The sequence below is a fragment of the Pelobates fuscus genome, chromosome 12 (assembly GCF_036172605.1).
Source record: "Pelobates fuscus isolate aPelFus1 chromosome 12, aPelFus1.pri, whole genome shotgun sequence".
Taxonomy (NCBI): domain Eukaryota; kingdom Metazoa; phylum Chordata; class Amphibia; order Anura; family Pelobatidae; genus Pelobates; species Pelobates fuscus.
Genome location: NC_086328.1, coordinates 95,207,336 through 95,231,398, shown reverse-complemented (window position 1 = coordinate 95,231,398; position 24,063 = coordinate 95,207,336). Strand labels below are relative to the sequence as shown.

Sequence of the window (24,063 nt, the reverse complement as noted above, 5' to 3'; positions counted from 1 at the left end):
TAAGTTACAGCTTCCTGACAGCCCCCTCCTACAGCCCATCCACTGGACCACCAGGGAGTGCGAGCCCCCCTCCCTGGCCAGCTAACAAGCAGGGAGGGGGGACGAAAACATATTAATAATAAAACAAATAATAATAATAAAAAAATATTAAAATAATAACATAAAAAAATAAAACAATTAATAATAAAATAAAAAAAATAGTTACCTAAAAAAAAATAATAACATTAAAAAAAAATATTAAAATAATAATTAAATCATAATAAAATGCCCACCCCCCACCAATGCTCTGCACTCACACACTGCACTCACACATACACACACTGCATTCATACACACTGCACTGCATTCATTATATACACACTGCATTCATACACACTGCACTCACACACACTGCACTCATATACACACACTGCACTGCACTCATTATACACACACTGCACTCATATACACACTGCATTCATACACACACTGCATTCATACACACACTGCATTCATACACACACACACACTGCACTCATACATACACACTGCACTCATACATACACACTGCACTGCATTCATTGTACACACACTGCATTCATTGTACACACACTGCACTCATACACACACACTGCACTCATACACACACACTGCACTCATACACACACACTGCACTCATACACACACACTGCACTCCATTCATTATATACACACTGCACTCACACACACTGCATTCATATACACACTGCATTCATTATATACACACACTGTAAATAAATATTCAGTTAATATAATTTTTTTTAGGATCTAATTTTATTTAGAAATGTACCAGTAGCTGCTGCATTTCCCACCCTAGTCTTATACTCGAGTCAATAAGTTTGCCCAGTTTTTTTGGGTAAAATTAGGGGCCTCGGCTTATATTTGGGTCGGCTTATACTCAAGTATATACGGTATTTGTTTTTTGTTAAGTTGCCTAATAATTATGCACAGTAATAGTCACCTGCACACACAGATATCCCCCTAAAATAGCTAAAACTAAAAACAAACTAAAAACTACTTCCAAAAATATTCAGCTTTGATATTAATTCGTTTTTTGGGTTCATTGAGAACATGGTTGTTGTTCAATAATAAAATTAATCCTCAAAAATACAACTTGCCTAATAATTCTGCACTCCCTGTAAGCCTTAGGTGCTCATGTCCATGTTCACCGGTTGTCCTTCCATGCACCACTTTTGGTAGTGAACAAACCACAAGACTTGTCATTTTAGAGATGCTCTGACCCAGTCGTCGAGCCATCACTATTTTGACCTTTTCAGAATCACTCAGATCTTTTAGTTTGTCCATTTTTCCTGCTTCCAACATATGAAATCCAAGAACTAATTGTTCACTTGCAGCTTAGTATAGCCCACTTCTTGACAGGTGCCATTGTAACAATACAATCAATATTATTCACCTTGCCTGTCAGTGGTTTTAATGTTGTGGCTGATCAGTGTATGCTTAATATATACAGCAGAACACAGCATGTGATTTAAGGAACAAAGAATTATAGTTAGATGGTGTAAATAGATTATGACAGCTACTGTCTACTTTTTAGTTAGAAGCGATAGCTTTTTTTTTTGTGTGTGAATATAGCATACAGTGTGCAAATCTAGAATGGAGTCAAACCAACATGTATTGCTGCTGTTCTGTCACTTTGTACCTTTGTAGGACAGTTTTAAACTTCAAATGAAAATTAAAATGTAAAAACAAATGAGACTCTTCACCTCATCATACTGACCTAATTAAGTCATAATATATTCCCAGTTTTCTCAGAGGAACACACTAATTTTGGCATTAAACATAACTCAGTTCTTAAAGTGGAAATTTGACCTCCCCCCCCCCCCCCCCTAAAAATTGAATATGTGTATAATTCATAATATCACTTCAAAATAGAAGAGGCAGAGGTGTGATTTGAAAATAGGGAGAGGGCATAAATTCACTGTTGAGATGTTATGAGAACGGGTGGGATGGGGACATGGGTGCATACATCAAAAGAGCAGCCGTAAGTAGCATGAAGAGGGTGAAGATATGGCATGAAAAAAGAGCACATGTTGATGACATGAAAAGGAGAGAAGAAGGGGGGTGAGATGGGAAAAAGCAAAGGAAAGTGCTTGAAATAATAGAGCATCATCCTTTTGGGAGATTGCATGAGAATGTAGCCCATGGGGCAGCGTAACTAAGGGGAGTGGGCCTTGACATTGCCAGGAGACAGGCATCTAAGGGTCAGTGGTTAGGGATTGGTCTAAGGAAATGGAGTGGGGTGGAGTTATAAGGGGAGTATAAGTAGTGGCCATTTTAGATCTAAGGATCACTTTAATCTAAAGTTGCACTTACCTGTTGTTGTCCCACCCACCCTCCCTTTGCTTTCAGGTGTTTCCCGTTTGGTCACAGTGGCGGGGGATGGAGAGTAAAGTTGGGGGGAAAAAAGAGTGAGATGGGGAAAAGTTTGGAGTTCAGGGCTAATAGGTAGGCCTTTGGACTGGTTTGGTAGGTTCAAGCTCGTAGGTAGCTCCGAACCGAGGTGTGTAGGCGTGTCTCGGTATGCCCCTACACTTGTGGTGCCCTTTGGTGGCAATGGATGGTGCCCTTTGGTGGCAATGGTCATGTTTCAATGTTAAGTTAAATGTTACAATGTTTGTATTATGTTATGTGGGGGTGGGTCATTGTCATTGTCAAGGGGTTAAATTGTAAACTGCTGGATGGTAATTGTGCAGGCCAATGTTGGCCTGCTGTTGACAATGACCTTTATAATTTATGTTAATAATCAATAAAAGCTGTGATATAATTTTGCCAAAACCCTGGTGTCAGTGTTTTATTGAAATGGGTATTGGTGGGGGGTTTTGCATATGCCGACAAGGCGACTGTGCACATGTCAAGAGGGAACAAGCAAGTATTAGTAAAAACATCACACAAGACAATAGTTTAGTACAAAAGGCTTAGCTTTTTTTACATTTATTTTTTAGGTATTTAGTAACAGCCCTTTTACATGCACATGATGTCCAACAGTAAAAGATTTGCTACCAGAGGGAAATGTGTTAATTAAGCATTGCAGTTTCTATGATGTCCCTTGTGTGGCTCATTAGCTGAATTCCTTGTGGAGGTATATAAATGCTAAATACTACGAGGCAACGCGTTTCATGTGCCATCCAACAGTACAAATGATTTGAGTGGTAGAAATTAATTAAGGTGATAACTCTACATATAGGGATTGGATATATATATATATATATATATATATATATATAATGTTACCTTTTTCTAAAGGAGCAAAAACCTATATAAACGCACAGTACTTTTGGACTGAAAGGGACACTATTGGCGCCAAATAATGTTAGCTTAATGAAGAAGTTTTGGTGTATAGCGCATACCCCTGCAGACTCACTGCTCAATTATATGCCATTTAGGAGTTCAATCACTTAGTTTATACAGCCCTAGTCACACCGCAATGCATGTGAGCTACACAGCCTCCCTAAACACTTCCTGTAAAGAGTCAACTAATGTTTACATTTCCTTTATTGCAAATTCTGTTTAATTAAAATTATTTATCTCCTGCTCTGTTAATAGCCTTCAATGCCCTGTAGGAGCCTCCTGTTTGTGATGTGTGATGATGTTCAGTTTACAGATCAGGAGATAAAAACATCTAATGTAAGTTTACATCTGATTGACAATGAAACCATTTTTTTATGCATGCAAGTAAGTCATAGCAAGGGGAGATATGGCTAGGGCTGCATAAACAAAAAAAAAGTGATTTAACTTCTGAATGGCAGAGACCTTAGCAGTGAGACTGCATGGGCATGATCTATCAACTAAAACAGCTTCAGTAAGCTGTTTGGATGCATATGGTGTCCCTTTAATATGATTTATAACCAGGAACTTAACTAAAGTGCTATAAATGTAAATTACTATCTGAGGTTAAATCCCAGCATAATAAGTGTCTTATTTGATAAAAAAAAAAGTGTCTTAATGTTATCTACTTTTATTTAACAATAATATGTATAAAGCCTTTAAAGCTCAAATGCAAGTAAGTTAGCCAACTAAAGTATTCCTGTACAACAAGCATGTCAAACTTGTGGTCCATAATGGATATATTTGCGGCCCATGGGGCCACTTTGTGTTGTGGCTGCCACCAGCTGCAAGACAGCGGCCGATGACTTGCTACCGCAGGCCAACCACTACCCTTCCCTCCTGCTCGCAGTGCAAGAGGAGCGTCTGGCCTGCTTGAGCAGAGAAGAGCAGGGTTGGAACTGGAAGACAGGCGGCTTATCTTAAGGTAGTGGAAGAGGGGCTTGGGGGACCTTCCTGTGTAGTGTGCTTTATTTGAGGAGGGGTCACTGTATTAAATTGGTGGAGGGAGTGGGACAGTGTATTAGAGTGGTGGAAGGGGGAGGCAATGTATTAGAGTGGTGGGAGGGCAATGTATTTAGGGGAGGGAGGTGGGCAGTGTATTAATATGGTGGGAGAGGGTAGTATGTTAAATTGGGGTAAGGGCAGTGTATTAAATTAGAGTGCTGGGAGGAGGGGCAGTGCATTAGATTAAGGGGCAGTGTACTAGATTGGGTGGAGGGGGCAGTGTATTAGAGTGGTGGAAGGGGGAAGCAATGTATTAGAGTGGTGGGAGAGGGCAGTGTGATAAACTGGAGGGGGTCAGTGTGTTAAATTGTGGGAAGGCAATGTATTAATTTGGAGGAGGGAGAGAGGCAGTGTATTAGTGTAGTGGGAGAGGGGCAGTGTATTATTATGGTGGGAGGGGGTAGTGTGTAAAATTGGGGTGAGGGCTGTGTAATAAATTGGGGATGGAGGGAGGCAGGGAGCAGTGTGTTAAATTGAGGGGAGGGCAGTGTATTTAATGGGGGAGGGAGGGCAGTGTATTAAATTAGAGTACATTCAATTAGAGTGGAGGGAGGAGGGGCAGTGTATTAGATTATGGGGCAGTGTATTAGAGTGGAGGGAGTGGTGCAGTGTATTAGATTTGTGGTAATGTATTGTATTTGTGCACAGTGTATTAGAATGGGGAGGGGGCAGTGTATTGGATTTGTGCGCAGTGTATTAGAATGGGGAGAGGGGGCAGTATATTAGATTGGGTCTGCATGGAGGCTCTGAAAACTCCACATGGAGATGCTGATTGCCCATGCAGATTTTTTTTGCCAACACATGCACAATAGTCTCTCAATGCTTTCCTACGGGAAAGCATTGGATTGGCTGAGGTCATCAAGTTTGATGATTTCAGCCACAGTAAAGTACACACTCATAGCACTTCAAAATTAACATCATCGATAACGTCATTTATTTTTTAAAGCTGTCCAACAGCATACATTCACCATGTCAGTCCCATTACCAAACTTGTCTTAATATGTCTAGGTAGCTGAACTTAACATTGGTCATATGCACAAACACATCTTCTTAAATAAATTTGCATTTTTGTTTATTTTAAGAAGATGTGCATATAACCAACGTTAAGTGCAACTACCTAGACATGTTAAGAAAAGTTGAGGACGTCCAGTGTCAGGCAACATTTTTATATTGTACATTTCTAAATAAACGTACATTTCTATGAAAACTAAATATTTTTTTTTTTTGCGGCCCACATCAACTTAAACCTTGTTTATTTGAGTTTGACATGCTTGCTATACAAGATCTGGATCTGCTAAATATATAAGGCAAGATCTCCTGATTTGGCCACAGCCCATGGCCACTGTAGCCCTTTAGACATTTACCTGGTGGCCACTCTAGGTCTGCGTACCGCACTTATTGGAAATGCTAGACTGGCACCTCTAATGCTGACAGTCAGGTCCCGACGCTATATTAACATTGACAAGTGAGTTCTGGAGCTACTTTTTCAACAAAAAACTGAATTGGTAAGCTAATATTTTGGACCCAAGACAACAAATGTTGGGAAGCTCTACTTTCAACACATCATCGTAAGCAGACCAGTAACAATTAACACACCTAACACAGCTTACTGCTATTTATGTAACAAACTGAGTTTATCTGATTATCAGCTCATTGTTTTGGTCTGAATTTTGGCAGATCATATCACAAGTATTCTGTGGTAGGGAACGTGTTAAGTTTGATCAGAATGAGCTTCTTTTTATAACTGTACCAATCCTTCGAAACCTTTTGTACCCAAGACAGATAAAACCGCACAACATATAGGCTCAATTGACGTATGTGTTCTATATCTACAGATGAAGAGATAGGAGAATTATTCCTGAGTAGATTGCTGATAAGAGCTTTCGGTTTCTTAAAATTAATGTATGCAAACCGTATTCCACAATCTACTAACATTTGCATAGACTCAAAAGAACTATATATTATTCTGCAAAGAGGAGATATATAGATAGCAATGGACCAATGCAATGTGATTCCCATTATATATTCACTATAGCTGCTATAATCCCTTCCTTGATTTGTTTCCATTTAATTTCAGAAAATGTGCCCCATTTTCTGCACCCACATGTGGCCCATTACATCAAATATAAATGGGATCAATGACTGACAGGGCAGTTAGTCTGTGTGACAAACGCTTCTTTGCCCTGGATGTTCGCCACAAATTCATGGAGAAGTGTAGAAGCTGGCCTCCTGCCCACCGACTATGGGCCATATACAAAGACTCGGGAGTTAAATCTCCCCAACCGCCCTTAGTAGCTAGCCCTGGGTGCCCCTGGTTCGGCACTTTACCTTCATACGAATGGAACCGAAAGCTGGCTCTCTAGCGGCCGTTTGCGTGAACCAAACCATAATTAATCCCAGCTGAACTTAGCCGCGACCGCTATGGAACTAATTTGAGCATTAGGACTTTGTGGGTTCACGGTCACCTCAGTGGGACTTCGCCACGAATGTTATGGAACTGCTAATGGCATGAGGTGACCATGCGGGTTCCGGACAACTTGGTCCGCAGTTTTGAACCACTTTGAAATCCGGCAGGAGAGCACTTTTTGGAGGGAAGGTGCCGGAGACTAAGGGGAACAAACGCTACCTAGGAGCCAGCCATAGCACTCCGTATTGCGGCCGCAGGAGCTCCCAGAAATTAACTGGCAAAAGCACCAAATACCCTGGAACTGTTTTGGGCATAGGACCATGTGTGCGCCCGGTCAGAACTTCCACATGGTGGCGTTTCGCCTACATTGCATGGATCTGAGCGCTATTTGGAGAACTTGGGCGCTCAGGGCTATTTCACGACATATAATTTGTGGGGGTTCCTATTTGTTTTGTATGTATTTTTTTAATGTTTTTTGATATTTTATGCTTTTATGCAGAGTCACTCTGACACAGGAATCTGTGGACATTTTGTGGGAGTGTTCTGGGCGTGTTTTACTGCATCCTTGTTTTGTATATAAGTTGCCCATTTGGCCATGATTAAACACATTCATTTCTACCCTGCATCATGTCTAGGCTGATGTTTGGGGAATTGGAAGCTATAATCACCGCTTCACTGGGGATTTGGAAGAACTACAGCGGATATACTCAGCCGGAGTATAGGGGATCCATTACAGTCTGTGAGCAACATAAAGGAACTTAGCAGTGACCAAAATCCCAGAGAGAGGTGACAATAGTCCCTGAAGTGGCAGACCCCCCTTTTGACTCTGATCCCTTTATACTCCCTACAATTTCTTTGTATTTAGGAAGCATTTGTAAGGAGTTGTTATGATATAGGCTCCTGGTAACCCCTTAAGGAATCAACTTCTGAAATAAAAGGGAATCATGACGGAATATTTCCATCATTTGTCCTTAAGGGGCTAAATAAAGAAACCTAGAAACGCATCGAGAACAATTGTCAAACGTTATTATAACAAGCAGTTAGTTACATTGAGGAAGTTACACAGCAAAATATGTAATTAATAAGTATACTGTATAAATATAATGCTTGAAGTCTTCAAGTTTTTACGGTCAACTGTCCAGTAAATTATTTTGCACCATTTATTTACAGAGAATCCATGATTCGGCAAATTGTCAAACAACATACAGTGTTTCACCTTAGACTCTGTTAACTACATACTTTGTAATCACCTCTATAAAAAGCAAGACAGACACTTCGTTACGTTCATACCCATCTATGCATACAGGGATAATGGCAAAATAATGGTCAGCAATTAAGCAAATTAAACTTGTAAATTAATTTAGCAAGGTAACGGTTGTTTCTTTATTAATTTGAGGTAACTTCCTAAAAACTTAAATTAAAAAATAGTCTTATATAACAATCAGTGACTTTTGCCTTTTAAATAATCTGAAAAATGTGCAGTGTCATCACTTTCTCCAAAAGAAAAACTCCTTATACCATCCCTAATCTTGCTAACAAAGACTACCCATGACTAGAGCGCTGTGCTCGTACATTGGCAGAGAGGCCTTTCATTAGTTTCACACAGAGCCTTCAAGCTTTATCCCCTTAAGGACCAAACTTCTGGAATAAAAGGGAATCATGACATGTCACACATGTCACATGTCCTTAAGGGGTTAAAGCTACACTCCGCTGTCTAAATAAGAAAACAAAAATACATGTTTTCATTCTGGGGTGTGTTTAGCAGATATGCCCCCTAATGAAATGCATTTAATTAGGCATTTTCTCAATAGTGATACATCTTAATACTGCTAAAAAAAAAAAAAAAAAGGCTACAGATCTCTTGTCCGTCTAACCCCGCCCAGACTTTCTGTGGCTGTCCAATCACAGACTTCCAGCTCAATAGAAAGTCTTTACAAGGCAGGTGCTATGGGCAATTTCTGCCTCTTGCGTTTTGCTTCACTGAGCTAACCAAACCAGGAAGTAACAGTTTCTTGTTGCCTGATTGAAAGCCAGGGGGTGTAACAACGTTCATTTATTGTGTCAATTTCTATTTAAATCTGTAGTTTTTGTAAAAAGACAAAAAGAGGACACACTCTTCACACATAACGCATTTCAGCAAACTGTAGTGTTTTAAGGGTCTGGAGTGTTCCTTTAACCCAGGGGTTCTCAACCCAGTCCTCAGGAACCCCTAGCAGTCCAGGATTTGGGGATTACCTGGGTGTGTCTAAGGTGTTTAGAAAAAGGGGAAAAAAAACACCTTAGAGTCACTTTGAATTCCTGTCAATTCTATGTGATGTCATGACATGGATGGATCATATGGATTGGGCATTGTGATGTCACACCGTGAGTGGAGCGAATGGGGTAGCAAACATTTTTTGCTTAGTGTGGCAAAAATCCATGCACCGGCCCTGCATGTGATATTATCCATCATTTTTGTAACATTTTAACCAGACTGTCAAAGTGCTGTGCTGTTAGAAATCACACGAGCAGTCTTTCAACATGTTCCAAACATGTTCTTCGTTAAGATTTTAAAGGCTGCAAGGCATTAATGCTAAATTAAATGTTAGCACAATGGCTGTTTATCCCTGACATGTCTGTCCATGTATAGGACTACCTTTGTTAACTATCATTGTATCGTGGCTTCTTTTATTACGAAGAATTAAAAAAAAATAATCTCTAGGCCCTGTTTTTTTCCAAATGACTCACCAATTTTAAAATAAAAAATCTCTGCCAAGCTCTTCCAAATAGTACATCTAGACACTTTAAACCGCCCTGATCAGTTTAAACTACCGAGATCTTCTCTGATCTTCAAACATGCTCTACCGAAAACTCAAAATACCAAGCTCCTTCTCTTCCATCAGCTTCATAATAAGCTCAGGTGTATCTAAAGTATAGGTGATTTGACTACTCAACTGAAACACATGAACATTTATTAGAGGCTTGGTTTCCTGGTTGCTTGCCTGCACAATCTCTTGTCAACAGACCTCCTCTCATTTATCAAAGGTTTGGGTCTCCTGGATACTTGTCTGCTCAAGCACTCCTTCCTAGATTCTCCACCTTTTACTTGTCTACTCAACCACTCCTTTCCAGATTCTCCACCTCCTACTTGTCTACTCAACCACTCCTTCCTAGATTCTCCACCTCTTACTTGTCTACTCAACTACTCCTTACTAGATTCTCCACTTAAATCCTCAGATGTTTCACAACTACAGCTTCCATAATGCATTGTCATTCTAAAGGCATACAAATCACCAAAGGAGCTGTAGTTCTACAACCCATCCTAGACTTTCTCACATTTATCTGAGATTTTGGGCCTCCTGGCTGCTTTTCTTACCATGTTGTTCTTTCTTAGATATTCTACCATTTAGACACCCACTCATTTATAAGAGGTTTGGCTCTCCTGGATACTTGTCTACCCAAACGTTCCTCCCTAGATTCTCAACCAACTAGACTACCTCTCCACTGCTGCAGCAACCTTAGGGACTTACCTTTTTGTCAGCCCTCCCTATTTTATCTCCACACTTTCTCTTTTACAGTCTACTATCCAAAGCACCACCACTTACTTCCTGTTTCTTATGTTACACACCTACTACCATACCACTCCTTGTACTATTATCATGTAATGCTCAATGCTCTTTTGTTTTTGTGATCCCACTTTGCTGATAAACCTTTACTAAATGTGTGTTCTAGACACCATAACTACTTCATTTTATTCTAGTGGTGTTAATTAGTGGTTTTGATTGGATGGTGTGCTAAACAGAATATCTCAGCAATTAAGTAGTTAAACTGGAACCAACTGTGCAGGAAAATAAGACACATCAGAACACAACAGAATGAAAGTGAAACAAATCTATTAATGGATAAAGCACATAGTAAGCAAATATTGCAAAGCAAAAATCAATATCATAATATAATAAAACCGCAACACTAGCAAAGCAAAAAGCAGAGACTTGTGATGTAGATTAGGGAGCAGTCCTGAGTACAAGGCAGTGTTCAGGTTTAAGGATACCATCATAACACTCAGGGATTCTTACAGACCCAGTGGCTAGGCCCCCACCAACCCACCCCCATGAGCAGGCTCACTCACATGCTCCCAGACACCTGGATATACACTCACACGCATATACCTTTTAGACACACTCAGGGATACACACACATAGCCAGATGCAAACAGCCAGGTGGATACACACACAGTGATACTCAGTCCCACACACAGGTGAGCAGAAAAGGGAGGGGCAAGCTGTGTAAGTCATATCCAGGTAAGTGTGCTATGGCTGCCTAAAAAAAGTGATTTAACTCATACACGGCAGTGAATTAAAAAGGGAGACTGCACAACCCGGCTAAGTCGGAAACTATTAAGCATGGATACTGTTCTGTTAATATTGTTCTGTAAATTTTTTCGTTCTACCCTTCATTTTCAATGCCATGGTCTGTACAAATACACACTCCGCATAGTTAGGAATACCACCACGACCAGACTTAGGAATAACCAAGCAGAACTAGAATATCATGGGGAGGCTCCACACACGCTCCCCACTTAACCCCCTCCCACCCGCTGCCCCCTCGGTTAGGGGCACTCACACTCCCGGCAACAACTGAGATCTAACATTAACACTCTACCCTCTCCTTCAGAGGGAAAACGATGGCCGATTAGAACAAAACTACACACAAAACTGCCGGCTTCATTACCCCCGACCACTCATGGTAACCACAACTTAGTGCACTTACACATAGCAGCACATAGCCTCATAAGCGGTTCAAACATGTGACCCCAACTTAATGGTGTACCAATATGGGCTAGAGTTACTCCAGATGGGCCATAAGCCCAGGAGCAAATGTAAGCACTACTATTTACAACTGTTATGTAACCTGGATAAAAAGTAAAAATTGTGTGCTGTTCATCTTGACAAATACTGTGATATATATGCTATTGTAAACTGACACGCTCACCTACTGTAAATGTCAATACCATGCATGAAACCTCATAACGCACCAATAAAATAAAGAATAAAAAAAAAAAAAAAAGGGAGACTGCAGGGGACAGATCATCCAAGAAAGCTTAAGTTGTTTTGGTGTATATCATTTTAAAGAAACACCATAGCATTAGGAAGAGAAACCTATATTCCTAATACTAAAGTATACCTGTATTTAGCTCCAGGCTGACAAGGCATTTGCCTTGGGCGGCACTTTCAGAAACAAACTCCCTGGCAAATTCTTTGCCATCCTCTTGTCCTGGGGTGCCCAAGAGCTGGCAGGCTGGCCACCTCAGGGCCCTCCCGAGGCTGTCATGCGCTGATGTAGGAGGGGGGCTGGCGAGGGAGCACTCTCTCCTGAGCTCGCCTGCTCGGCTCCCTCACGCGCACCGTAGTGATGCCGGAGCCAGAATATGTCATCACCCCGCCCCTGCATCACTAAGAAATGCTCAAGGAAGCTGAGCAGGGAGATCAGAGCTGCCTTGACGCCTGCCTTCAATGTGAGCCTGCCTGCCTGACCGCCTATACCTGCATGCCTTGCCAGCCCCACTGGACTCCAGGGAAGAATCCAATCCAGCACTCCCAAAGGTAGGGAGGCTGGGTGGATTGAAATGTAATTAGTGTGTTAGTGTGTGTGTCTGTTCGTGTGTGTGTCTGTCAAAGAGTGTGTGTGTCTGTCACTGAGGGTGTGTATCTGTCACAGAGTGTTTGTCAGTGTGTGTATGCATGTCTCAGTGCTTGTATGCGTGTCTGTCAGTGTGTGAATGTGTTTGTCTATCAGTGAATTTGTATGTCTGCCAGCTAGTGTTTGTGTTTCTGTCAGTAAATGTGTGTGTCTGACACGGAGTGTATATATGTCTGTCAGTGAATGTGTATGTGTGTTTCTCAGGGTGTATCGGTCAGTGAGCATATGTGTGTCTTAGTGTGTATGTGTGTCTGGCACTGAGTGCGTGTCCGTCTGTCAGTGAGTGTGTATGCATTTCTGTCAGTGAGTGTGTATCTGTCAGTGTGTGTCTGTCAGTGAGTGTGCATGTGTGTCTTGTCAGTAAGTGCGTGTGTGTAACTGTGAATGAGTGAGTATGTCTGTGAATGTGTATGTTTCAGTGAAAGTATGTGCTGGTTAAACAGTTTGTGTGACAATGACTGTGTATCTATCAGTGAGTGTATATCAATGCATGAATCAGTGATGGCGTGTGTCTGTCAGGAAGAGAAATTTGTAAGGGATGCCCGAGGTTTGTCACGCCTAGGGAGGCACAAAACCAGAATACACCACTGCCTGTACCTATTTAAAACATTCCCTTCCCACGCCCATTTAAATAAAATTATTAAAGTAAAGGATTGCATTCACTTTTTTCCCCAGCGCTGAGGCTCCCTCAACACTGCTCACCTCTCCTCCCACAATGTAATCGAGACATGGCTTCCTCCCCCAATGGTCAATCCAATGCTCCTGATAAAGCAGCTTTGGGGACCTGAGAATCCAATGCTTTTCTTCGGAAAGCATTGAATCCAATGCTTTCCTATTAGCTGCACAGTCAGTAGGACAGCCATCAGAGGCATGTTTAACCATTTAAGGAAAACATTACCCTTTCTGTAAAACTGCAATGTTTTCCTTTAAAAGGTTAACTACAAGACCACTTCATCTAGATGAAGTGGTCTGGGTTTATTTAGTGGTCCTTTAAATATATGATACTTAATTTCTTTAAGATATGTTGTTATTTCTTTTATATATCACTCTTAGAACAGAATATACCTGTGTTGCTGACAGTAAAAACCTGGAATCACATTGGACTACCTTTAGAAAATCAGGTTCCAGAATTATTCTAGTGACCATAACCAAGCCTCCCAAGAGTTGATTTTCAGGAATTTAAAGCACAAATAAAATTTTAGGCCAAATTAGCCAAACTAAAACATAGCTGACTTGGAATTTAGTTTTTTCCAATTTTACCACGTTGACATAAAATTGGAAATTCACTTTGAATTTTAGACAATTCGCTCTATAGATAACATTAGTTTGAATACTATTTGAATACTATTTAAATTAGTATCCATCTAAAAATAACACATCCTACAGCACGCCAACACTTGAAATTAAGTTTTAATTTTAACTTAATTATTCAAAAAAAATCATAAAACTACACATATATTTGAGAAGTGTATTTTTCTGAGGCAATGACAAAACTTTCAACCTACTAGCACCTCTCCTGCGAATAAACTTCAAATGACTTACAGGGAAAAATGTATATGGCCAAGGGAAAATGTCAATGGTTATATTTGACACTTTTAAAACATTTCTGGACAGGGTAAGAACATGAGAAAATAGCAGATTGTTCTATAGTTATATTTAGTTCTAAAACTGTTATGTTCAACAGAGTAAGTGGGACAGTACAGCACATGTAAACTATTTTATAGCTGTATTTATAGAACACTTGACCTTCACATATCATAGTTTATGGGCCTGCAGAATTCTGGGAATGTATTTATTGTGGCGTAGCCAGCTAGCTACACCTTTAATATTATACCTTGTTGTCACACATGCAATGGTTTCTGGGAATGAAATCCACCCGTGCCTTCCAACATTCACCATGGCTGGCGTGATATACATTATGGGCTCATCAGTCGGTATACAGAAATAAAAATACAGTGTTTTTGCCACTGATGAGTCAACTGTGCATTAACCCCTTTACTGCCAAGCATTTTCTGTTTGCAAAAATATTAGCATAGCATGTATCTGAAACACATTTGGGAATGAAAATGAATGTCAATGCCTCCCTAAAAAAGAGGGAGGTCGGCAAGTAGAGGGAAGTGGATAATCCCCACCTACAATACACACACACACAAAAAGTCCCTTCCTACATCCTATTATCATAGACATAGAACTTCACAAGACGTCCCCCTGAGTTAAAGTATCCAAATTGTTCATATTATAGGAACTATTATAAAACGTGTCTGCATTTTACCATAATACCTATATACAGTAAGTACAATCAATTCATATATTTCTAAAACGAATAGTATTTCAAAGTGTTATGTCATTCTGCACCAATCTCTGTAATACTCATATTTATATGACATATATAATTAACTCGTCCCCATTGCTGAAACTGAATGGTCTGTGAAGCCTTCTTTGCTGTAATATTATCCCATTTACAGACATTAAATGGGTGGTATGGATAATGGAATCATAAATGAAGGTACGTGAGGTTTCATTGACTAAATCTAATAACATGTGTATACACGTTTTGGGTAAGAGGTTAAGGGGAAAAAAGATACAAATTTATAGTTTGGGTGTATATATCTTTGTGCACAACTTTTCATAAGACAAATGTACATTTTCTTTCCATGCCATAAAGTTACATTATCTTATAATTGCAGTAATCATGCATTCACATTAAATTAAATCTTTTTACTAGAACATTCTTGTCTGGTGTAGAATGTTAATCCAGTGTCTGGATCTTTTCCCAAAATGGCTCACATTCTCCCTCTGATAGAATAATTTGGAAGTTATTACTAACATATCTTCACATCACAGATTCACAAAAGTGACCAGTAAAATTCTAACGGGTCCAACACTATCGGGGACTGTGGAGGATCCATTGGAAATCATATTGACCACTGTCAAAAGCAAGTAAAATTGATGACCACCAAATTCAGTAACACACTTATCAGTAGCAATTGCAAAGCCATTAGATTAGGGGGAAAGGGTGTTACCATATTAATCCTGTAAAAGGAGTGTATAATAACCCCAAGGCTTGAGGAAGACCCCACATGGGAATGAAATGTTACTCTGTCACTTAGTATAGTGTCTGAATAAAGTTCAAGAAATCCAGAACTGAGTTTTTGAGAACATTGCTGAAGCTGGTTTGCATGGAGACCTTTACTCTTTACTGTTAATGTATTCATGTTAGTACCTATCTGCTTATTCTTACCTGGGTGTGTTTTGTGGGTCATGATGGTTTTAGGGTCGATGTAAATAATTTGGTAGTCCCTACTCCCCAGGACTCCCTTCCAACAAGGGGAAGATACTCAAAGTTCCTATCTGATCCTGCAAACTTTATGTGGTAGAGTGTAGGATACTAAAATGAGGAGAATCCTAATGGCAAAGCAAGAGGGCCTTAATGCTTTGTAGAAGCATTTGATTGGCCAAGATTATCCATCCAGATGAGCTCCAGAGAACATTATTTTTTAACCTTTACACGTATGCCCTACAATCTACAAGGTACCAAGAACAGTTTAATACAATAAATACATACATGTACTTATAATGTTAGAGTGTTCCTTTAAAGAGACGACTTCTGCACCAAAGTCACTACAGCTTAATGTAGTAGTTGTGCTGCAAACAGACTGTCCTTGCAGTTTCAGCAATGCAAACGCTGTTTCCTAAGGCCACTTTTAGTGGCCGTCACCCAGACAGCCACAAAAGGGGCTTACTGATGCGGTCCTGCAATCTGTCCTATAAGCAAACAGTAGACTGGCTGAGATCACCAGTATTGATGATCTCAGTCAGGGGACGAATGGTGACCGCAGAAAGACCATAGCGATATGGGACTAAAGGTTAGTAAATCTATTTAGCATAACAATCTAACTCTATGAATACATGTTTGTGTTAAGTGCTCATTAGGGACACATACCCATAATCATAAAAAACATGGCGTCAAAAAGGTGTATCTCAATATTTGACTGGTTATGGGGGCACACATACATTATTTCTCTTATAAATGCCATAAATAAAACTAGTGTCACTATAAATGACAACCAGTTTTATTATTAGTGGTGATAAATAATGCAGGCTAACATCAAGATCTGCAACACAACCATACTTTACCAATAAGTCAACATACTGTGTTTGAAATGCTTATCTTGAGATTTCCTCTAATGTTGCTAGCAAAGAAGAATAAACACAGGCAGGTAAATCGCCAGTGATCACTATTGTATTGTGTTTACTAGGCCGCATACAATGCTGAAAGCTTAATGTATTCCAGGATATTTAAAGTGTGTGGTTACAAGCAAAGTATGAAATTCTCTAGGTATTGTGTAAACGAACTACAAGTAGAATGTCTAGGTACTTCTGGGAAAGGGAGATACATCAACGTTCTTTTATACTGTGCCTAGGCATTCTACAGAATTCATTAAAAGGGAACCACGAATTAGAAGGAAATTACACTATTAAATAAAATTCTAGAAATCAACTATAACTAGTGTAAGCCTTTTTCATGTTGTGCTCCATATCCTTTTCAATTTATTTTTTATTGGAGATTTTACAATTGACATCACAATCCCTTTGGGTCCAGGAGCAACTAAGGCACATATTGCAAATAGGGGGGCGAAATAGAAACATTGTTAAATTTCTTCTCTTCTCTATATGTTTTCTCTTTACTGCCAGGTGCAAAGCACAGAGCTTATAACGGACTGACAAAGAGCCAAGAGGAAGGTGCCATTATAAAGAGACTGGTTTCTACATTTTACTTTTTACACCTCAAAAGTAATTGGTAAAAGGAAACTACACGGTCAGGCAGGGCCGCCACCAAAAATTTTGGGACCCCTAACTGAGCTCAGGGTCTGGGCCCCCGGGGGCCCGTCTCCAAGCCTGCCCACAGGTACCGCCTCCAAATCCCACCCACAGGAATACACACAGACACACACATTCACTGATACAAAAGGACACAAATACACACACACTGATACATACTAACAGACACACATACTGAAGCAGACATCCACGCATATAGGCATACATACTGACACACACATACTGAGACTTACACATATACAGACACACAGGCATACATAGTGACAGACACATACTAACATACATACAGACACATATGCATAAGGACATACAGACATACACACAGACATGCATTCATAATGACATACAGACAGACATACAAACATTCATACTGGCATACAGACACTGACATCCATACATAAACACATTCATAATGACATGCATACATACATACATACATACATAGATACTGGCATACATACACATACAATGACATACAGATAGTCATACAGACAGACAGACATACAGACAGGCATACAGACAAACCAAACATACAGTCAGACATACATACATACATACAGACATACAGACAGAGACATACATACAGACAGACATATATACAGACATACATACATCTAATTTTTCAGCCACCCTCCTGTTTCTTACCTTTTCTTTGCAGGAGGTTGGCTTGAGCTGATGGGAGTCAGCGCAGCTCTCCCTCTTCACTGCAGGCCTGTCTCTCCTCCCGCACGGAGTGAGCTGGGAGGAAGTGACCACTTCCTTCCAACAGCACTTGCTGCGGCTTTTTATTATTTTTTTTAAAAGGGGCCCAGTCGCGCTATTACGCGGCCATAGCGCTGACCGGGCCCCTGAAGAATAGGGCCCATTGGGTGGCCCTAAGTGCATGGGCCACCCGATGGGCCCAATCAGCATGCGGGCCTCGGTGCAACTGCATCGGCGTCAGTTCTGCCACTACACATGGGGCCCGGGCGGCCAGGCCCCCCAGGGCCGCCGGGCCCGTGACAACCGTCATGGTTGTCACCCCTGATGGCGGCCCTGCTGTCAGGAAATAAAGCTGTTTTCTTGGCACTATAGCTCTCTATAGTGCCCCATCTGTCCCCATAGTTCAGAAGGGATTAAAAACCCTGTCTGTCACTTACAGGGGGCAGCATCAATGTCCCTCTGTGCTGGCTCAGACTCTGCCTACGTCGCTGGGAGAGATCTTATGCGCATGTGCGACAATGGCCGCAATCGCATTAGGACTTCTCCGATAGTAAAGCATTATGCAATGCTTTCCTGTGGGGTTTCAGGTGATGCTGGATGTTCTCATGCACAGACAGCCATGAGAGGTGGAGTTAACCCTGGATAGTAATTATTGCAGTTTCTCAATAACTGCAATAATTACCATTGCACGGTCAAAGGACCTGGGACAGTGCACCCAGACCACTTTAATGAGCTGAAGTGGTCTGGGTGCCTATAATGTCCCTTTAAATATAGCTGATAAGTATTATAATAATTATAATACTAAATGATAATTCCTTGGAAGCAACAGGTCTCCTTTAACCCCTTAAGGACCAAACTTCTGGAATAAAAGGGAATCATGACATGTCACACATGTCATGTGTCCTTAAAGGGTTAAAGGGGAATTGGTCAATGTTTGGTTTGGCTGAAGTATCCTTGTCCTTTTAAGTCTGCAATGTTTCCATAGTGACGGGCAGTATGAATCGGTCACAAAATGCAGGACCCCCCCATAGGAAAGCATTGACTTGATGCTCTCCTACAAGGGAAGTTTGAATGCGTGTAGGGTTTGCCCCACATGAACATTAGGTCCCCAAAGCTCCACAGTGAAAAGCATTTGGTATGACTGCCAGATAGGATTGAAAAAAAGTAAGTTAAACCTTTTAAAACTTTGTTTTAATGGCAAACGAGACGGTGGGGTTGTTGGGGGAGGTTGAACCGATGCAGAGCTAGGGACAGTTGCACGATAGTGTTATGAATATATGTTTGCATTCCTGAAGCTATAGTATTAATTTAAAGCGGTTGTCTTAAAGGAACACTATAGTCACCTAAATTACTTAAGCTAAATTATGCAGTTTTAGTGTATAGATCATTCCCCTGCAATTTCACTTCTCAATTCACTGTCATTTAGGAGTTAAATCACTTTGTTTCTGTTTATGCAGCTCTAGCCACACCTCCCCTGGCTATGATTGACAGAGCCTGCATGAAAAAAAAAAAACTGGTTTCACTTTCAAACAGATACAATTATTTAAGGTAAATTACATCTCAATCTCTAAATTGAACTGTAATCACACACAGGAGGCTCTTGCAGGGTCTAGCAAGCTATTAACATAGCAGGGGATAAGAAACTCTTAATTAAACAGAACTTGCAATAAAGAAAGCCTAAATAGGGCTCTCTTTACATGAAGTGTTTATGGAAGGCTGTGCAAGTCACATGCAGGGAGGTGTGACTAGGGTTCATAAACAAAGGGATTTAACTTCTAAATGGCAGAGGATTGAGCAGTGAGGCTGCAGGGGCATGTTCTATACACCAAAACTGCTTCATCAAGCTAAAGTTGTTCAGGTGACTATAGTGTCCCTTTAACCTTTTTGACGGGAACTTATTTATCAGATACATTAGCATTGTGACTCATTCTTCAATTTCAATAACACCTCAATGGCCCATTTTTGATTGTAATATAATGTATAATGTATGCTTCATGTCTAATAGGTCTATATCCCATTGGGAAATGTATTGGTTCTGTGGAATACCATATATAGTGGGCAGTTACCCAAGACCTGTGTTTTGTTTGTATAACACTTTTCTCTTACCTTATCCCACAATTCAGCAGCAATGTCTAGTGATCCGATTGAGATTTTGAACTTCCACCAGGGACAAAAGGACCTTGAAAAAGATATATAAAGAACATATTAAAGCAGGCGTAGAATATGAAATAGTAGCCAATAACGTCTCCGTATGCAAAATCTGTCTTAAATACCTTCTAGAGGAGAAACTAAGGGGTGGTCTAATAAGTATGTGCCACTCGGTCCTACATAATACATATGAACCCCTAGCACTGGAAGGGACTGCATGGCAAGCATTAGAACAAAATACATCATTTTCCACCAGACTTTAAATAGGGGAGGATTATGGGATACATCCTGATTGAGCCGACACTCCCACTGTCCATACATGTATAACTACACACTAATAAACACATTGTAGAGACATGAAAAAAGAAACATGTTCTATTATTTTGTAGTATATTTTAAAAATGTTAGTGTTTAATTGTTTGATTAAATTTGAGTTGAGGAATTTGAAAATTGATCAAAGGTATGGTTAAACTGAGATACCTTCTAGACAATTTAAATATTATTTATGATGGCTTGTTTTGTGTGTATGTCTTAGTATGTCTGTTTTAATTAATATTCAAAAATAGTAATGTTCATTGTATACATTGTATTTTTAGTTTTTTATACTCTGTAAACCATTTGATACAATGGATGTTGATTTGAATATGTGAGAAACTGTGTATTTTTTTGTAACTGGTAAAAATTTCAATAAAAAGTCCAAGTGAAATATTTATATTACACTTGGGCACTTCAGAGATTTTCGTTTTGTACGCATGTATTCGTATGAAAAAGAATTTAGTTTAGTCAGAACCGAAATTCGTCAATTCTTCCGTTCGTTTTCGTACGATATTCGTTAGTTTTTTTCGTTTCGGATAAACTCATTCGTTCATTCGGCGCAATTTAATTGAACCAAATGAATACATAGTAAACTATGTTCCCTAATCTCTAAATACCAAATAGCCTCAAATGAACGCAGTAAAACCATTCGTTTCCAATTTCGTACATTGATCGCACAACATGGCATTATATTATGTACATGGAAAAGCCTTGTCTAATTTTAAATACGTCAAAAATAAAATGATTGTGGTTTATTTATTATCAGTTGATATGCTCAGATACACAACAACACACAGCAGATATTCCTCTGAACCCTCATCACAACTCACAGTTTGCATAGAAACACCAATAGTGCACGAGACTTTGTAACCTTATAACAACATGACCTATAAGCTGCTACCATGGTGTCACAGCACCCAGGACAAACAGAATCCGCCTTACTTTATTATCTGAAACGCTACCCACACCTGCTACATGCAGGCAGCCAATCAAACGTCAGTTTTCTTGAAAGCAGCATCATGGCAACTGAAGTTCAGATGTCGAGCTATTTTGTTCCAGTTAATGAAACAAACTGACCATGCATAAACACCATAGTTATACATACTCTTCTCTTTGATGAGCATGTGGGAAAATATACAGACTATGTAGTGCAAGGGTTGCAGTGCTACATACAGCAAGTGAGGCTTTACTTTTTGGCAACCCCTGGTATAGTGTTTACACAATATCGATTAAAACAAACAGTGTTACTGAGCAAGTTAGAAGGTAACTGGAAAAGCCCTTGCCACAAGTACACTAAGGTCAGCAAAGCATTAATGAAATGTACCCGCTATTCTGTTTGATTAGCATCACTCTACTGACCTACTTAACTCTGGAATAAGCCAAAAACAGGCATATCACATACAGCAAAGCAATACTATCTGACTGACAAACACTGTATATTCTGCTAATAATATTATTTCATTTTCTTGTTTCTTGTTTAGAGGTATATACAATAAAAATGTTTGTGCAATGCAACAAAGAAACAATTAAGGAATAAAATACGTAAGGGATACTATAGTGCCAGTATTACAAAGCTGTATTCAAGGCACTATGGCTTCCTCTGCCTGCCCCCTCCCTTGCGCCCCTTTACGGTGGTAAATAAAGGGTTAAAAAATACTTTATTTACTTACCTGATCCCAGTACCTGTCCCGAGACAAGGGGCTGCTAATGCGCATCTGCTGCAAATTAGACCTCCCCATAGGAAAGCATTGAATCAATGCTTTCCTATGGGGAAATAGCGGACTCTGGATGTCCTAATGCAGAGCGTGAGGACATGCAGTGTCAGTTACAGGACCAAAAGTCTATTAGCAGCCAGGAAGCGCCTCCAATAGCTGTCTGGGAGACACTTCAATGAGCTGAAGTGGTGTAGGTGCCTATAGTGTCCCTTTGCTATGCCCAAATGTTTTAATTACAAATGCTTATTAATAAATTGCCTTATAAAGCAGGTATACTTGCACATTGCTTGTGAAAATGGTAAGTATAACATATAACAGAAAACAGAGAAAAAGGTGTCGCTAAGATTAAATAAAATATCATAAATAAGCCCAGTGCAGCTGAAAAATCACCAAAGTGTATAGTCACTGAATAACACTTACATACAGAAGCTAGAGATGGAGATAAGGTGATTGCGCACACATTGGTAAATTATATTCTTGTATTAATGGACCACTATAGTGCCAGGAAAACATACTCGTTTTCCTGGCACTATAGTGCCCTGAGGGTGCCCCCACCCTCAGGGACCCCCTCCCGCCGGGCTGGATGGTGAGGAAGGGGTTAAAACTTACCTTTATTCCAGCACCGGGCGGAGAGCTCTCCTCCTCCTCCTCTCCGCCTCCGATCCTCCCTTTTGGCTGAATGCGCATGCGCGGCAAGAGCTGCGCGCGCATTTAGGCGGTCTCATAGGAAAGCATTTACAATGCTTTCCTATGGACGCTTGCGTGCTCTCACTGTGATTTTCACAGTGAGTAGCACGCAAGCGCCTATAGCGGCTGTCAGTGAGACAGCCACTAGAGGATTTGGAGGCTGGATTAACCCCATTATAAACATTGCAGTTTCTCTGAAACTGCTATGTTTATAAAAAAAAAAAGGGTTAATCCTACAGGGACCTGGCACCCAGACCACTTCATTAAGCTGACGTGGTCTGGGTGCCTAGAGTGGTCCTTTAAGTAAAATGGTCCCAAGGTATAACATATGGCTTTTTCTGAGTTGAAAACTCAGAGTTGGGGCTGGTTAATGGTCTAGCTTTCTCTATCCATGTGCCTGTTTTTCTGGGATATATATGTTACAGTGTTTACCTGTGAGAGAAATGGGTAGATCATGTTTTCAAACCTCATACTGCACAGTGGGTGACGTGATCCGTGCATTGCGCCCCGTAATACACTGTTTGACTGTCTCAGGTGACAAAGCATATATGTCCTGCTCTGCTTAAGGTTTGTGTTGAGTTACACTTACAGGTATAAAAATAGTAAAAGCAGCGCATAAATACACAAACTTTCCACCAGGAGTCGGTTGGAGTTGAAGTTGAAGTGAATATAGCAGGTAGATTCACTAAACAGTGGAAAATAGATGGATAATAAATCAAACCAAAATTTAGATATCTGGAGCAGTGATAGATGCTAAAATAATAAATATACTTCAAATATATAAGTCTCTAAACTTTAGTCCATATATTTGAAATAAAAGGTGCTGTCCTTATATAGTCCAAAGTGTTTCAGGTTAAAATAATGCAGCTTGGAATACTCCTGCTATGTCTCTTTGATGGATAATATTATCCTTCAGCCACTTGGAATCTCCAGACTTTTTCTCCGTAGCAGAAGTATTCCAAACTGCATTATTGTAAGCTGAAACACTTTGGACAAGATAAGGACAGCACCTTTTATTTCAAATATATAGACTAAAGTTTAGAGACTTATATTTGAAGTATATTTATTATTTTAGCATCGATCACTGCTCCAGATATCTAATTTTTGGTTGTATTTATTATCCATCTATTTCCCACTGTTTAGTGAATCTACCTGCTATATTCACTTGCTTAGCATTCACCTGGTCATAGTGTTAAAACA

At 40.1% G+C, this 24,063-nt stretch overlaps 1 protein-coding gene and 1 long non-coding RNA gene across 2 annotated transcripts in view; both read right to left on the bottom strand.

Annotated features, from left to right (window-relative positions):
* The window catches only part of LOC134578261 (uncharacterized), a 550,797-nt gene that overhangs the window by 445,564 nt on the left and 81,170 nt on the right, over positions 1–24,063 (bottom strand). The gene's annotated exons all lie outside the window — the stretch shown is intronic.
* EPS8L2 (EPS8 signaling adaptor L2) overlaps positions 1–24,063 on the bottom strand; it is a 153,401-nt gene that overhangs the window by 91,344 nt on the left and 37,994 nt on the right. Inside the window, exon 2 of the mRNA XM_063437230.1 lies at positions 20,105–20,177. The gene's annotated coding sequence lies outside the window, so the exon portion shown is untranslated. The remainder of the gene's footprint in view (positions 1–20,104; positions 20,178–24,063) is intronic.